At 35.4% G+C, this 17345-nt stretch overlaps 1 protein-coding gene and 1 long non-coding RNA gene across 12 annotated transcripts in view; one reads left to right on the plus strand and one right to left on the minus strand.

Annotated features, from left to right (window-relative positions):
* The window catches only part of DNM3 (dynamin 3), a 649041-nt gene that overhangs the window by 357004 nt on the left and 274692 nt on the right, over window positions 1–17345 (plus strand). The gene's annotated exons all lie outside the window — the stretch shown is intronic.
* LOC113906538 lies at window positions 1598–8020 on the minus strand. Its single transcript, XR_003514910.1, has 2 exons — window positions 5180–8020; window positions 1598–3612 (listed from the first exon to the last, which is right to left on the minus strand). It is a non-coding gene; the product is annotated as an uncharacterized LOC113906538 (long non-coding RNA).

The raw sequence follows: 17345 nt of genomic DNA on the forward strand, positions 1-17345 counted from the left end.
TATATAATACCAATATTTTAACCTCCTGTTCTAAGGGAAAATTATTTGAAACATCATCTTGGAGTGGCTTACTTACTACTGGATGAATGTGCTGGTCTGGCCTCCTTAGCTTTCCCTTGGGAGTGTGGTGGAATGGAAAGATCTCCTTTATGTTCTGACCGAGCTATTGTGTTAGTCAGAGAGCTATCAAGCACTACACTGGCACTGCCTTGCAGGGTCCACATGTGGACTTCTGTCAGATATGTTTGCTACAGGTTATGTAAAGCATTTATAGTTGGGTGATTCTATGCAAATATTCTATAAGACATTTTTATATTGTCTTCCTGTTTATATTTTACATTTTGTGAACTATTGTTTAGGACTTTATTTACTAATCAGGGGACTCTTCTTTAAGGTAAAAACTTTCATTGCACGATGTGTTTTGCAGTTGCACATTTTAGCAGATTACATATTTCCTTAGACCAGATTATAAATGCAAGAATTTAGTTTTAATCATATTTTAATATATTAGTTTTACCCAGTCACTGTTTTTATTGTTGTTATTTTTAAGAAACTATGGTGTCAGGTTGGTAAAATATCACATAATAATAGAAGTTTTGAACCTGGTGGTTTTTAGCCTTATGACTAAATCTTTCATTTTAAAAATGAAATATCTGAATAAAAATAGTTTGATGTAGTCCAAAATATACACTTGAAATGTTTAGATTTAAGAAAACCCCCCAAATTTGGTAATCTTGTGCAACATTTTTTAAAGCTTGACCAGTATCTTTCTAAGAAAGAGGAAAATTACTTCTAAATACTGAAGTTAAAACATTTTAGTGAATCCAATCAAAGTTGACAAAATTTCTAAGTTTACCCATCTCCCTGCTTTTTACCCTTGAATGTTTGAAATATTCATATAAACAGGCTGACCCTGATCATTTCAATCCAGTTCACAAGGTGTAAACTGAAGTTTTGATATTTCCTCAAAAAATATGGCAGAATATACGCTGCATATCCTTTAATGCCTTTCTTTTTTCTTTTTGAAAATAATTGAATTGCCTCAACATTTCAAGAGTTTGTAGGTTTACAGTGAATGGGAGCATGTATTCCAAGTGAATAAATGTTCATTGGCCCCTTAAATACCACCTTAAGGAATGTAGTTCCTTCTTAATTAAACAATGACAGTAATAAACTTACGTACATCGTGACACTTGGAAATATCAGAGCTTTAATTTCAGCTTTCTATATATCAAAAGAAGCAATTATTCTAATACATTTGAAAATTATGTTGGAAGTAAATACTCTTTTCACTGTGTTTTACCCAGACCCACGCTGGCAGAGTTTGTTAACTCAAAATACATGATTCCTGGAATATTATCTCGTCACTCTTTTTCCTTTCTCCCTCTCTTTCTCTTGAAAAGTCATGATGTTTAGTTTAGTTCCAAAACTAAACTTAGTTTTGGGAGTAGAATTATTAGAATTACTTATTCTTTGTCAAGCATCAGGCTGAAGTTATATTCATTTAGGGGATGCTGCAAAGCTGTGTACAATCAATGTCAAGGGTAGTAATTTACTGACAACAATTAGGAAAAGAGAACTATAGAAAGCACAGTAATATTTTCAGAAATGGGTTTTATTATATTTCATAAGCACCACTCACTTTACTTTTGGTGGGTTTCAATATTTGAATAATAATAATAATACATACGAGTTAAGAAACCAACAAATTAAAACTCCAGGCCCCCGCGTCCCTCATTTTGGTTGTAGCTCTTGGTGTAGATGCTATGGTGTGAGGGCTGCTTTCTTTCAATGGCTGGTTGTCATTCAGGCTGGGTTGTCATGTGACTGCCTGTCTGTGCCTGCTGTACAGGTGAGCGGATGTTCTGCACAGCAAGTGTAGACAGGCAGACACATGACAACTCCGTCCAGCCAGGCCCTTGGTTCCTTCGGGTTTCCTTTGCTCATGGGCAGATACAATCAGTCTGTTTTCCAGATTTGGTGATTTTGGAAGGTCAGGGGAAAGGGAGAAAAACACACAATAGAATTAAACATTAAAACATTATGGAGCTAAAAACAAGTTAGACTTTTGACTTTATTCAGAAAGTACACTGATACATTTGTTCCAAATGTGCTAACATGGATAATTGACATAACAGAAAACTCACAGACATTTTCAGGAAAAAACAACAACAAAAAAGACTAAACACACGGTTTATTCTTAAATCCAATTCATATTACTACTGGCCCACATGCAGTCAGAGTTCAGAGTAATTGAACCAGATGTTTTTCCTCTTCACGAAAACTCTGCATATTTTAAAACTGAGGTTAAAGATAAAGACTGTGTTTATACATGTTTCTGGTAATGGATAAGTACCATAACCTTGCCCATGAAAAAGAAGCTTGTCATTTACATGGAAATGGAAGCCATATTCATAATAATTAATGACCCTAAAGTATTTGACAGTTCAACCAGCGCACTTTGGTATCTGATGCTTTGACAGTGGGGTTTTCACAAGGGAATGTACTTTCATCAATATTTTATTAAGCAACAAATTTATTTAAATTTCTCATATTCTTTTTAATGCAAAGTTTTAGAGTATGGATGTGAAAACCAAATAAAAAGCAATTGTGAGCTTAAGTTCTCCTCCTCTTAATTAACTACAGGGCTGTGCCATGAATCAAGGGGGTATAATCTAAAAGGTTGTTGTTCATAGTGATGCTCACAGTGTGTTTTGGACATGTTAGTGCAGTGCTGTTACAAAATAGTACCTTAAGCATGGAGAAGGAAACTTGATTTCATATCCAAAAAGGAAAATCAGACCCTTTAAAAATTTTCCTTAAAATTCATATAAGAAAGAGTTAATAGTGATAAACATACAGTTAGGAAATTTAATTCTGGTGACTTGAGAATAATTCTAGTGGTTATTTTAATATAAATGATCAATTCACATCCTTAGAGATATTTAACAAATTCCTCTGCTCTTTAAAAAATAAAATATCTAGATAGTCAAAATTCCAATAAACAGAATTTCTTAAAGAGCAAAATGAAACCTTATTGTCCAAGGAGTGTGTACTTAGGGAATTTTTTCCAAAGAATTTTAAGGAAGCAAATAGTTTGTTATTTTCCTTTAATTGTAAAATTCTGTGAAAATAGAGAAGAGAAAGTTTATGGAGAACAAATTAGATTTTAGAGACTGAAAAAATGACACTATTCTACACATCTAAATTTTTATGCAATGACTAGATATGGTACAGTTTTAACAAAAAGTTGGTAAGTGCAACTTTCTATTTATTTAATTTCAAAAAATAAATATCAGATTCTGTTTCTGGTCATCACTTCTGAGTAGAAGACTTATTATTTTTTCTTGACAGAATCAAAACCATCACTAAACTTGGCTGCTACTTAGATAATTACAAGGCCAGAGTATGCAAAAACAAATACCTTAAGGAATTATTTTGTTACTGTTGCTGCCTTCAGTGCAACAGAAAATATTTATGGAGTGATTCACTAACAAAGAGCATATTGGTGGAAATTTAAAATTACTGTAATTCTGTATAGCTTTCCCTCTCTCTCCCATAAATAATTTGATCCAGTTAACTCTGCTCAATTAAAGGAATGATGCATGCAACCTGAAAAAATAGAAAGAAATATTTGTGAGTTTATATTATCCTTTAATATGAAGCAATTCTATTAAAACAAGATATCCCAATATCTTTGTGTCTGAAAAACCATAACTGTTTTGCAGGGGGAAAAAATCTTGCTAAAAAATGATTTTATTCTACTTATAAGCCTTTTGGACAATTTATATTTCTAAAAAATTTTAAAAGCATAATTTTAGTAAGCATGTGGCATATGCACACTTTTTCGTTATATTGAACCTGCCCCTAAGCTTTTTTAAAAGATGGAAGGCTAAAAACATATTGCAGACTTTTTTCTGTCTTCTAAACTGTTCAGTGACTATTAATTCATTATCACTCAAAATAGGTAAAATATAAAAGAGCTATTTATATTTTATTATACCTTCTATTTTATATATGGTCATATACTGTTTTTTGGTCTTTTATTTATGACCTTAAGAAAGAAATGCAAAAAATGAATCCTATTCTAAGTCTTTTACAGCAAAATTCAACCAAAGCAACTCCAGGAAACTGGTTGTCACAAAAAGTCAGGAAATTCAAAACTAAGATTTAATTATTTTCCTTAATTTACTTTATTACCTCTATTTATTAAAACTGATAAAAATTCTTAATGAGAGCACTTCAAACAATTGACATATATTTCTATCTACATAATTTGTAGCACACCAAGGTGAAAAAAGTAGAAGAAAGCAAATAAGAAAGTTTCAATCTTTATGCAGGAATTTCCTGTCTTTTCTTAGGTTAAAGCCTGACTTCTAGTTATTTTAAGTTGGTATTTATGAGTGATGATCTCTTAGTTATTATTTAGACATTGAGATGGGTGAGATAGTCTCCGTAGAGAGAGGAAAGTGGGTTGTTTTTAAAAAACAAATCTCTCGTACAGTAATCAAAAGCTTTGACTTCTCTTTAGTAAGGGTGGATGCTGGTGGGTAAGTGAACATTTTTGCATTACCAAATTGTATTTCCTTTTTATGTCCTGTAACAGTTTTAAGACTTCAACCAGAAAAAAAGGGGGTTGAGGAAGAAGATTCCTTCATTAGGAGTTTTGTGCCAGAACTCTTTCCCACAAAGTGAAAAACTTGGGTGGTCTGTAGGGTGAGAGGTGGGGGTAGATAGTATATTTTGGTTTTTAAAAAATATAAACACAGTATCTTGGCAGAAAGCTCAAATGCCAAGCAGGAAGGACATTAAACCTATTGACAACTGCAAGAAAGTGATCAGTGTGAAATTTTGTCCCATTATAACTAAATTTTCTTTGATTTTGAGATCTATGGCTTAAAAAAAAAATAGTGGGAGTTGAAAATGTAAATAAACTGTTTTATATTGATTCTTTTCAATTAAGAAGTGATGTTGTTGAAGCTAAGGCTCTGAATTTCCTTTTCTTAGATAGCGGAAAAAATTCTCATTTTAACTCAGTAACTAGTCTAACTTATCAATCACCATGTGCTAAAATGCAAAATAACTACTAAGTTTCTAAGAAGTATAGTTTGGACAGGCCTTGCAAACAATTTTATCTTTCTGAAGATGTACAATATTTTATTTTAATACTTACACTTACCATTATTTCCAGGGGTAGTTTTAGTAGAGGATGTTCATTGTTGGTTAGTTTCCTCTGGAATAGATCCCTTGATTCCTAAAATATTTGTATATTTCCTTACAAAGTAATATCAAAATAAAGTTAAACATTATCCTAATTGCCCTGGAAATAGATAAGGTTATTTTACCATACATATGTTTATACATGTTGGTATATATACCAGCGCATAAACTACCATCTTTCCTTTAGTTGGCAGTGGTTTATACAGTGAGCTTTTACTTTGGATTTTTAATTTAATCCATAGAATTTAAAAATACGTATCATTCCTTCCCGTTTGTTAAAAGCTTGCATCAAAAATAGGCTGCCCGAACTCCACCGAGCACATTCAGGGGTTCCTTGTCTATGCTTTTTGCAAATTAATAATGTTTCTGCTTCTGTGCTTAGGCCAAGGACACCATCGGGTCTCTCTGTCTCCAGACTAAAAGTCACCCTGAGGGAAAAAATAGGTGAGGAACCAGTGGTGATTTGTTTCTTTAAAGCAAAAATGCCACTTAATATGAAAAAAGACATTTAAATTAAACATACGTGAAATGAAAGCAAGTTAGGAAATTCAATTATTCTATGGAGTAAAAACACAAGACAAAAAACCCTCAAATTTGAAAATTCTTAAATATTGCCAAAGTACTTTATCTTCTTTGGTAACTATATCGAATAGTAAAAGTGTGTTTCTTGAAAGAATAAACTCCTGTAAAGCTACCTAATAGATTTTTTTTTGTTTTCCTATGTTAAAAACAAAAACAAAACAAAAAAAAACTGCAGATTTAAAAAATCTTACTTGTTCTGTTAGAAATAATTAATATGGAAGCCTCCAAGATACAATAGGAAAAAAAAAAAAAAGGATGACTACTGAATCATTTAAATGGAAGAAATAGCTGTAATAAATCCTTGCTTTTTATGTTTTAGCTAAAAACCGTGAATAAAAGAGAAAACTTTTCTACCAGTTTTGGAATGATCAAAGTGGTAACTTTTAAAATAAATTCTTTCAACAAAATATAACTAGGGGGAACCTTTGGTAATCAAATGTTTTGCCAGAGAACTTGTGACAATGTTTGAATTGTTGCAAAATGTATGATTTGGAAAAGGATTTGTTAAGGAATCACTATAAAATGACAGAATTTAGAGGAGGACAAAAGAGGGTACATTCACACAAAAGCCTAAAGAACAGATGTTTTCATTATATGGAATTGTTTGGGGATAGATATAAATAGGGGTTAAGGCAGTAACATTTTTTCCAGAACGTTCTTTAAGGGACCCATCTCTAAAGTTCAGCATGGATCGTATTGCACGTATTGCAATCCAGACTTTCTCCATTATTCTCTCTATTGGGATTACATTCAGCTTGAGGGTTTTCCTCCCTCCCACCTTCCTCCCCCTCTCCCACCCTCCTTCACCCCCAGGACAGCTGGAAACTGACCAAAGAAAACTTTGCTTTCGTTTACAAATTCCTTTTTTATCAGTGGGTTTCTAGACAAAGTACCTTATCATTTTAAGTGCTCAGAGAAATAGAAGCACTGTAAAATATAGCCAGGAGGGCTCAGCTGACCAGCAGTTATCAACCATTCTTAGATTTTTAAAAAATGTAATACAGAGATATATATTGGAATATCTGAATATAGAGGTTTTTATTCTCCAATTTATTTGGTTGCTGACTCAATAAGTTCTGGGTTGGTGCTCTTTTCTGGACCAGTCCTATCTGCATTGTCTGGTAGGCAAAAATTCTTGGCAGCCTCTCCTTTTATTGTTAGATAATATTATTCCTGATATTTATATTATATAAAATTTAAGAAAAGCACTCTTCGAATAGCATTTTAAAAATAGCAAGTATTCTTTACTTTGGGACAAAATGGATTCAGTCCTGGGATGCTAAATGTTATACTTCAGCTCTCATTCAAATACGTTTTAAGTCTCTGGATTATCAATTTCAACAATTCAAAACCAGCCTCATTAAATTATTCTTAAGTGTTTGGCGTCTTTTCATATTTCATTTTGAAGTGGGAAAACCTTTAAATTTAAGAAAATACTTAAACTCTTCCAAAATTGAACAACATCTAGTAAATCGCAGTGTACCACACATCGTTGCTGTTTTAAAACTAAACGCAGACCTGTCTGTCACAATCCCGCCTCGGTTTCTCTCCCATGTGAAAGCAAATTGTTGGCTCCCCACCTGGGCTCTCCTGGTCACAGCCCAGGTGAGCAGTCAAGAAGGCCTTACCCACAGGTCTTCCCTCGAGCAGTCCTTTCTCGGCAGTGTCCCCGAGGGCTTCCTGGCCCCTACTGTGCAAAACCTGTGAAGAAAAACACTGGATATGAGATTCGAAAAAGGAGCAAACAAATGTCTTCCTCCTTGGAAACAGCCACTTTTGTCCCCAGCTGTCCATGGCGTTGCTCTCCCTTGCCCAGTCTAACCAATGTGCAGACTACTGTACAACGGCATTGTCCTGAACAGGTAGTCTGAACACTGGGGCGACGGAGCAGGATCTCCAGAAGCTTCCAACTATGCACTTAAAAATCCTCTCCCGGTCTTGGGGAAAAGCCTCCCTTCCTGCACCAGGGGTTGCCTTCGGCTTCCCCCCCTGAATTCTGCTGCCCCGACTGAGACTCAAGGGCTGTGATTTCCAGTCTTGACGTGGCACATTTGCTGCAGACTGGGGAACTGGCAATGAATTTAGGACCAGGAAAAGGGGGAGGGCTGGGCTGGAGAGTCCATATATGGGATGATGTCACCCTGGGGAGGTTTGGGTATGCGCTGTGCCGCTGGAGAGACCGCTGGAATCGCCTGCTCTCAGACATGGGTCTGTGCATAAAATGGTACCAGATGTTTTAGTGTAATGTTAAGCAGTCATTTCATCTTCAGGCCAGATTTTTTTCCTCAACTGGGCAGGAAGTGGGCCCCAGTATGGAAAAGCTGTAAAAAAAAAAAAAAAAAGAGTCGAGATGTACAGTTCTGCTGTGGCCAACTGAAAGTGAGTTAGTGTAGAAGTACAAATTTGCTGTCCGATCCAGGCTAGAAAAGTAATTTGAAGATAGAGGGTAGATAAAAAAGTAAACAGTAAGTTGAACACTGGAAGCCAGGGCTCATTTGGAAACCTTTTTGAGCTTTCCTGTGGTACTTTATTTTCTGGTATTTCACTCGTCAGAAAGGGCAGATAAGTTCATTTTTTTTTTTTTTTCCCTCTCTCTCTCTCTTTCCCTCCTCCTCCTCCTGTCTGTTGGATCTGTCAGCGGCTTGCAGGCTGATCTAGACTTGAACAGTAATTATAGCAACTTCCTGAAAGTGAAGCCCCCATGAAAAGTCTGGAGAAATGTTCTTTGTCATGGCCTCTCCATGAGTAATTAGTTCCACATGTGGCCTTCCTCAGCGATTTTGGCTGGCTCTCCGAACGCTGTGCTATAGCTTGACCTAAAGAAACTTAAACGTTTTCATTTCAAGCCTCCACTATGAAATAACAACTCCGATCTCCTAACAAATTACCTCTGGTAGATCCATGCTATTAGGTACAGCACTGTTTTTTTCACTGGTAATTCCTGGTTCTGTGTTAGTATTTTTGTTTTGTTTTAATGGTATTCTACTGCTTAGTTTTATCGCTGGTTAATTAAATCTGTTCAAATTTGCCAAGTACCGCTTGACCAAAGGTTATAACGTATCAGCCTGCTGGCATCTACTTTTCTTCCCTTGGTGATGTTTTCAATTATATATTCTGTTGAATATTCTGATTGTCCAGTTCTCTGACTTCCCGTCCATAGTATTCTGATTGAAGTTTGAGTTGCCTCAAACAAGAGCTTGATTAATAGCCCTTCCAGAGATCAAAATGTGAGAAAATTTCTAGATAGCTTCCAAATTTGAGTGGCTAAACTAAGAAACTTAGAATTCTTTCAAGAAATACAGCCAACGAAATTCATTTCTACTGACTGTCCGCAGTACTTTTTAGAAGCAGAAAAATCTCTCTCTTTAAAATATGTTGGATTGAATATTTCAGAAGACTTCAAGTGAGAATTCTCTCAAAGCATTTTCTTGTTGTTAAATGTCTTCTCTCGAATTAACATACCATTAAAGGGTTCAAAAGTTATTACAAGCCCTGCTCACCTAAGGAGGGAGATTAAATAAGATTAAAATAGAATTATCTAGCAGTTTAGGATGGAACTAAGATACTAGCATTAGGTGCATCATTCATAGAGAGATTTAAATCATCAGTGGAAATTTGGAGGGATTACTTCCTATCATTGTACTTCTGCTCCCATGCTTATGTTTTCAGGGCTTATTCCATAGTGATTGAGCAAGCCCAGTGTGCCTCAACTTCTTTTTCCCCTGTCATTACTTCACAGTATTACATAGTGCTAGAAATATGCAAGTGTGACTGTGCTGTGCTTAGTTGCTCAGTTTGTATCCAACTCTTTGCGACCCCATGGACTGTAGCCCACCAGGCTCCTCTGTCCATGGGATTTTCCTGGCAAGAATACTGGAGTGGGTTGCCATGCCCTCCTCCAGGGATCTTCCCAACCCAGGGATCAAACCCAAGTCTCCCGCGAATTCTTAACCGTCTGAGCCACCATGCGAAGCCCAAAGTAATAGTCTCATTACATGTGGAGATGTCTCATTACATCTGTCTTTTTTGAGTATGTATATGTTTACTCGCAAATCATCATAGAGGAGCCATGAGCCAGAGGGATAATAGTCAGTCAGGAATCTAGCACTCCAGCTATGGGCTTGTTGCTGTCGCAAACAGTGAAAGCCTTTCCTCTGCCCTCTATTGAACATTTTTATTGATGAAACATGCCTTGGGAATTTTTGTAAGGCTGATGAAAGGTGATTCCAATTAATCTGCTCCATGATTTCATCTTAGTTCACACATCTATGCTTTTTCAAATATAAGAGATATCTGTTTCTCAAATAGGGTTTTTTTTAATGACATTTTATTTAAGGAACTCACTTTTATACTTATTTTTACTGCTTTTGAAGCATTTTAAGTGATTTTATACAAAAAGAACTAGACAGGTTATGTTCCACTTAGCATATATGCCCATCTCATTGGGCCTCCGAGTGAGAAAAACTTTCTTCCAAATAGTTCAACAAATATTTACTCTTGCACGTCGGACACGACTGAGCGACTGAACTGAACAGAACTGAACTCATGTGCTAGTCACAATGCCAGGGACTGGAATTAAGATGAAAAAGATATGAATCCTGCCCTCAAAGAGCTCACACTTACTTCTAACATTAGGAATGCTAATTTGTGACCAAGTTCAATTGGAAGAAGTCTGCCATGCCTTTATGGAAAGCCCTTGGCATTCACTTAGAAATGACCTGAGGACTTTTCTTAAAGTTATAAATTAAATATCTAAATTGTGATGGGCTCTAAAAAACAAAGTTAAACGTGATAAAGGCACTTGCCTTTGAGTACTATTGTTATTTAACTCAGTTATTTCAAAAGGTATTGACCAAAGTGATAGTTTGAATCAATGGATGGTTTTGGGTGACTACAGATTTTGCTCTTTTTGAAAATGTCATGAAAAGGAAGCACTGTTTCAGTTGGTTATCATTCCCAAGCCTAGCAAATTTTTATAATTTTAGAAATTCTCAAACTAAAACCAGGACTGAGTCTTGTTTCTATATATTTATAAAGGAACATTTATAAAGTGTTATTAGTATTTACAGTTAGAATAGTCTGCGACATCTAGGTATGCACCCTTCAGATAGCATTTATATAGCTTTAATTTTGTTGGTTGCAAGATTAGTACAGGGGCATTATGAAAGTTCAAATAATAGAAAGTATGTAAGGAAAAAGTTAATAATCTTTCCCTCCAACCCCTACCCTCTCTGCTTTTTCAAATTAATGGTAACAGTTTAATGTGAACCTTTTTACCACCTTCTGAATGGTTATTTTATAGCCTCTTTATAGATGACAAAATTGTTTCATATACAGTCTATCCATTTCTTATAATAACTTTATGGGGTAAATATTATGATTCCCATTTTATTGGTGGTGAAATTGAGGCTCAAAGAGGTTAAGCATATTACTTCATGTAATTACAGTAAGTGGCAGAACTCAACTTTTTTCTGACTCAAAGGCTGTGCTGAGAAGCATATTGTTAGCCCACATAGATAAATTTTTCCCTTATTGGATTTGAATAGCACTTTACATTTCCTGTTAATAATTTATCAGTTATCTGCTGTCTTCTTTTAGCTTTGTACTAAAATATTATTATTTCACACTTTGATTTTTTTCCCCAAGTAGAATATATTAATTGAATTTAGAAATGGTGTCTGTACTCTCCTTAACTAACCTGAAGTAGGCCAGTCAGTAAATTATCAAAAATTAGTAAAAGTTACATAGTATGTATGTGATTTCCAATCAAACTTTTATCATGATAATAATTCAAGAATTAAAGGTATACTATTTTTTATCTTAAATGGAAAATATGGTGTAATTTTTAAATGTATGTGTATTGCAGTTATGTATCAGGTTGCACTGTTCTTTTAGAAATAATTGTGAACCTTGGACCAGCCATATTTCCTTACTTATTTTTGGCCTTCTAATCTTCTGGAAGCATCCTGTGTAGCTATCAGTCATACAATCTTGTGTGAAAAGCAGGATCTAACCAAGATGTAGCTTTTCCTCTCTTGTTGTTGTCTCCTTCCCAGTTTGTATTTGAGATAAAATCTAGTTGACCTCAGTTCATTGCAAATTAGGGAAGATAACCCCACTTAGTTTGGCTTTATGTTGTATGGATTAGCACTTTTTTCCCTTTTTTTATTGGAGGCAATGCTGTCTTCTGGTCACCAGCATTTCCTATTTTTGTCAGGACCTGAAAGAGCTGGGAGATTTGTTGTAGCAAAGCTTTCCCTTTTTCTCTCCTTCTCTGACTATCAAACAAATGGCTGCCTTCAGATCACTGCAGTAAAGTGCCTTCTTAGCCAGAGATGTAACATCAGAGGCTATAAAAAGAGGAGAAATAGTCCAGAAGAGTGAACAGATTTTCTTTCAACAACTGAAAAAGAAGTTAAATTAGAACACCTGTAAATCATAAGCTTAGTGCAACTGATTTTACAGTCTTCACAAAGCTTGCAAAACGCAAAGATTGTGAGAGAGTTGATTTTAAAACGTACATTTACTAATGCATGTTTTGTTTTGCCCGTCTCTAGAATTTCCATTGCTGAGTCTGTTTATTTAGAAATCAGCCCCTAACCAAAATCAGTAAATATTTTATGAGCACTCTTTCCTCAAATCAATTGAGAAAGATAATGTTACGTCTTTGAGTTTTACTAACCACTGGCGTGCACAGCAGCCATTTCTGTATTTAAGAAACATAATACATCCGGCAGACCAACCTTACTAACTCTGGCTCTTTGAAAATCAGTCGCATGAAGGTAAATATATGATTTATGACTCCAGTAAAATTTGAAGCAGTGTCTTGAAATCTTTAGGGGGAGGTTAAAAAAAAAGGATTGGAAAATTAATGCTGGCCTTTTGAGGCAGATTTTAAGTGAGAGCGTACTAGGAATGCAGTCTGCTGCCTGCTTCAACCCTCAAAAGCTGATGAGCATCATCTGAATGCTATGTACTATGAACTCTCATTGAATTCCATGTTACAATCAGACTTTAAAATGAGTATTGGCTCTCTTGGACAAGAGAAATATGGTGTCCTCAGGTCACTGACAATTTTAGAATATTGACTCCTGATGTCTTTTGACATCACCAGTAGTTTATTTCCTTAGTACGACTCAGAAACAAGCATGCATGGTATCAAAAAGGGGAAAATAAATCTGTGTGTGCATCACATAGAGGCTCAGAAAGCATATTTTTCAGGGGTAGAAAAAGTATGCTTTTTGTGGTTGGGAGTGCAAGTGAAGCATACTGGCTCCAAGGAAATACGTGTGTGAAGAGAGCTTTCTGCTTATTCCAGAATACCTGCAATGATGCAGTATATCGTTCTAGAAGCTCCAAATCTTTGTGATGATAGGCATACCTGCATAATACATGGCACAGTATCTTTATTATAGGATGTAAAATCTTTTGGTATATTCAGAAGGGAAATACAAATTATATGAATTGCTAAAAGGGTTAAATCCAACATAAATCTATTTAGTTAAGAATATTAAGGTTACCTTAACTGGCTTCCCAATTCTGTTCATTCTCCAGAGAATTTATTTAAGGGATATATGACAGCATATTAAAATACTTCGTTTCATGAGAAGAGAAGAGAATTTACTTTCATAGACACACAAAAGCACTTGGTGTATAAATTAGTTCATGTTGAAAAGTTATTTCCATGTTGTAAATGAATATGAATCATATATCTTTATAAAATCACTTATTTGCATATTAAGGGAAAATTGCTTCAATATGCCATGCAGAATCAGATTATGTAACTTGACACTCAGAACTACAATGTAAATGTTGTATAAAAAGGGAAGTGTACTGTTTTCCATTTTTAAAGGTTTGTTTTGTTTCTTTTTAATACTTTTTTTTGAGACTGATTTTAGACCATGATTTTACGCCCTCCATGCTAGTTTTTCACATGTGATATATTTAATCCAACAACCTTCAAAGGTAGGATTTCTCCAAGGTTGCAGTTGAAGCAGAAGCCCCAAGAGACAGTAAAAAATAAGAGTTTTGGAACTAGAGGCTGTGGGTTTGAATCCTAACTTCACAGTTTACTATTTGGAGACCTTGGCAATTGTTTAACTGTAGTATTATGAGCTCTCATTTCCTCATCTGTAAAATAGGGTTTCTCTGAGGATTAAAAGGGGTAATGTGAGAGAAAAGCTTGGATCAGGGCTTGGCCCAGACAAAGGCCTCCTGAAGATTAGATGCTGCTGTGAGGGCACAACCAGGCCTCCATCTTGAATTCAGTTGTTGTTTAGTCGCTCAGTTGTGTCCGACTCTGTGACCCCTTGGACTGTAGCCCGCCAGGTTCCTCTGACCATGGGATTTCCCAGGCAAGAATCCTGGAGAGGGTTGCCATTTCCTTCTCCAGGGGATCTTCCTGATCCACGGATTGAACCCATGTCTCCTGCATTGGCATGTGGATTCTTCACCACTCAGCCACCAAGGAAGCCCTTTGATTCAGGTACTGACCCTCTATTCAAAACCTGGTCCTGTGACTCCAAAGTGCAAGCCACACCAAGTACTGTTCAGGAAGAAAGTGCTCTTTTCCTCAGGTATTTATAATCTCATTGGGTAAATAAATCATCTGTGTGTAAAACAGGTAAAAATAGAAGAAAATACTTGATTCTGAAAGGAAGACAACAGGATTTTTAAAAACACACTGTAGTGGGAGGGGATCCTTAAGACAACCTTTTGGAGAATCTCTTGGAAAAGTCAGTAATGACCTTCCTCTCTTTTATCTGCTTTTATTACAGTTTGCATGTATATATTAAAACACATGTGTATAAATGTGCAAGCATGTGTAAATGCATGTATGTGTGTGTATATATTTATACACTTTGTAAATATTTATATGATTTATAAATATTTTTGTATATCTATATCTCTATATACTTTTAAACTAAACCAGATTTCTGTATGAGAATTACCAACTTCAAAATCAATTCTTTTCCCTTTTTAAAAGCTAAAGCATGTGAATGTTTTGTGTAATCTTAGATGTTAGTTTTCGTGCGTGCACATTTCATTATTTTTTTGAAAACTCTGCCTACCAGAGCTTTTATAACACCAGTTAAAGGTTAATAAGTGAAAATCAGGTAGGAAATGCCTTTGTCATTTTGCAAATGTACTGTTTTAAGGGGATTGATTTCTCTGCAGATGGAGCTATAGCTGATTACATTTAAAAACTGCACACACACTTTCTGTATGATTGGTTTGGTTTGGGAAGTTTATGCCCAACCTTCTGCCTTGTAGCAAAATGTTTTCCTCTAGTGCAGTGGAACTTTGTTTCTGTTTCACCTTAGTCTTTTCAAGGAAGAACTAGTCTTGAATTTTATTGGCCAGGATGGATTATGATTCCTTTTGAAATATTGGCTTGCTTTGTTGGGGAACTAGTTTGTTTTCTTTAAGGGATCTAGACCCCACTGAAAATGTTTGGGGGTGGCCTGAGGTGCTGTCTGGCCCAGCGTGTGCATCAGTTCTCTAGAGCCCAGGCTTAGAGTTCACTTTGCATTTTCAGGGCCTCATGAAATTATTACTGAGAAGCTCATCAAAGAACTAAAAGAACTTAAAGTTCTTTTTCCCCAAGTTTTATAACAGAGAAAACAAGAACCAGAATAAGCTGTATAAGAGAAATCTTTTGATTTTTCTAAAAGTAACTGCCTCTGCCAGTAGTGAAGCCAGTGTAAAGATAACTTACTTACCTCACTTTTTTTTAATGATTCCAGTCCCTGAAATTTTCAGTACTGCATTTCAAGTGATTAGTTTTTGTAAAGTTGAGCCCCTCATTTTTTTTTTTTTAACCATTAAAAAGAACAAGAAAGTCAATGGGAGTTTATTTTCCAGCAAGTTTTGTCTAGCCTATTTTTTAAGTCAATTTCAGTTACACCTCTGCCTTCAGACCATAAAATAATTGCTGTTAGTCTCCCATTAATGCTCATAATGGGTTAGGTTGAATCCAATTTGTTAATGTCCATTCTTACTCCATTTTATTATTTTTTAATTTTATTTTGCTTTGACAATACTTTGTATATTCAGACTCGTTTAGTTCCCTGCCACTTCTGTTGCATTCCTATATTGTATCATTTTCAGTGCATTTGTCTGTTGTATATATATGCAGGGTTTCCTGAATGTATCAACTGCCCCAGTTTTTGACTTTTTTCTTTTTGGTTACTCAGCTCAGCTTGCGGGGTCTTAGTTCAAGACCAGGGATCAAATCCATGTCCCCTACAGTAGAAGCAATTCCCCACTTATACCTGTGGGGAATTAAAAATAAATGAATTTAATTAAAAATTCCCACATTGTATATTTCCTTCATATTCAGTATAGGAGAGTTTTAGTGAGTTTTGGGGATACTGATGGAAACTGTTTGGTAAGACCCTGGTAAAGACTGTTATTTGTAAGATTATTTCCATAATACCTAATATTCCAAATTCCCTTTGCTTACCTACATCAGTAGAAGTTTCAAGTTAACCTTTGTAGTGAAACCACTAAAGCCAGCTTGCTCCATACCTACAGCAGATGTTTGGTGATTTAGTATTTGTACAGAGTAAAAAAAAAATAATTGTATTTGATTTCAAATTTTCATCTTTCCTGTACAAATTCCACTTCTTTGAAGTTAAATGAAACCTTTGCTTTCTTGGATACACCTGAGGTATAAGAAAAGAGCACCAGAATTGATTGATTCTAGTTCAGCTCTGCCATTTTCTCATTTGTGAAATGAGAGTGGTTGGGATGAGATGGTTGGGAGAAGGTCTGATTTAGATGATAATTTTAAACTAAATTGGGATGTTTTTGAAGACATTCTTCAACAATTCATAGAGCAACGATTTGGAGAATTGTGACAGCATTGCCTTGGGGCCAGGGGTTACAGTGCTGTAGCAAATACCATTTCTACCCTTGTTAACTTTTGTGGTGTTGCTGAATGTTTAAAGAAAGGAAGATCTGAAAATATTAATTAAACTAGTCTACTGTGTCAGAACGCAGTGGAATGTACTATTGTACCATATTATATCTCTACCAAAGTGATCAAAAGTCATTCAGGAGAACAGGCTTATTAATTTTGTTCCTTTCTTCTCCTTTTTCCTACTGTTCTGTCTTCCCCCTCTGTGTCTCTTCTGAGACTTTCTGTAGCTCTCTCCTCTCCTCTCCAGCCCCAGTTCTTCCTGTTTTTTTCTTCAGGAAACAAAGTTGGAATTGAGCTACCAGTGAAAATATATATTAGATGGTTTAATGAGATTTTGTTTTTTCTCCTTGAATTTTCAATCAGATTAATTTATCCTGTGTATGCATTGCTTTAAAAAAAAAAAAAGGCTCCAAATCTAAATTAAATTCTTTTTATACCTCCTGTGCCCTTTAAAATAGTCCTCCACAGAAGCAGTGACTTTGGAATCTTTTTCTAATATTAGATATCTTTAGAAACAAGAAGAGAAAACAGTGGAGTTTTAGATTGATCACACTGTTTTACTTTTTTTTTTTTGTGGCAACACCACACGGTTTATGGGATCTCAGTTCCCTGACCAGGG

The sequence above is a fragment of the Bos indicus x Bos taurus genome, chromosome 16, assembly GCF_003369695.1.
Source record: "Bos indicus x Bos taurus breed Angus x Brahman F1 hybrid chromosome 16, Bos_hybrid_MaternalHap_v2.0, whole genome shotgun sequence".
NCBI classification, from domain to species: domain Eukaryota; kingdom Metazoa; phylum Chordata; class Mammalia; order Artiodactyla; family Bovidae; genus Bos; species Bos indicus x Bos taurus.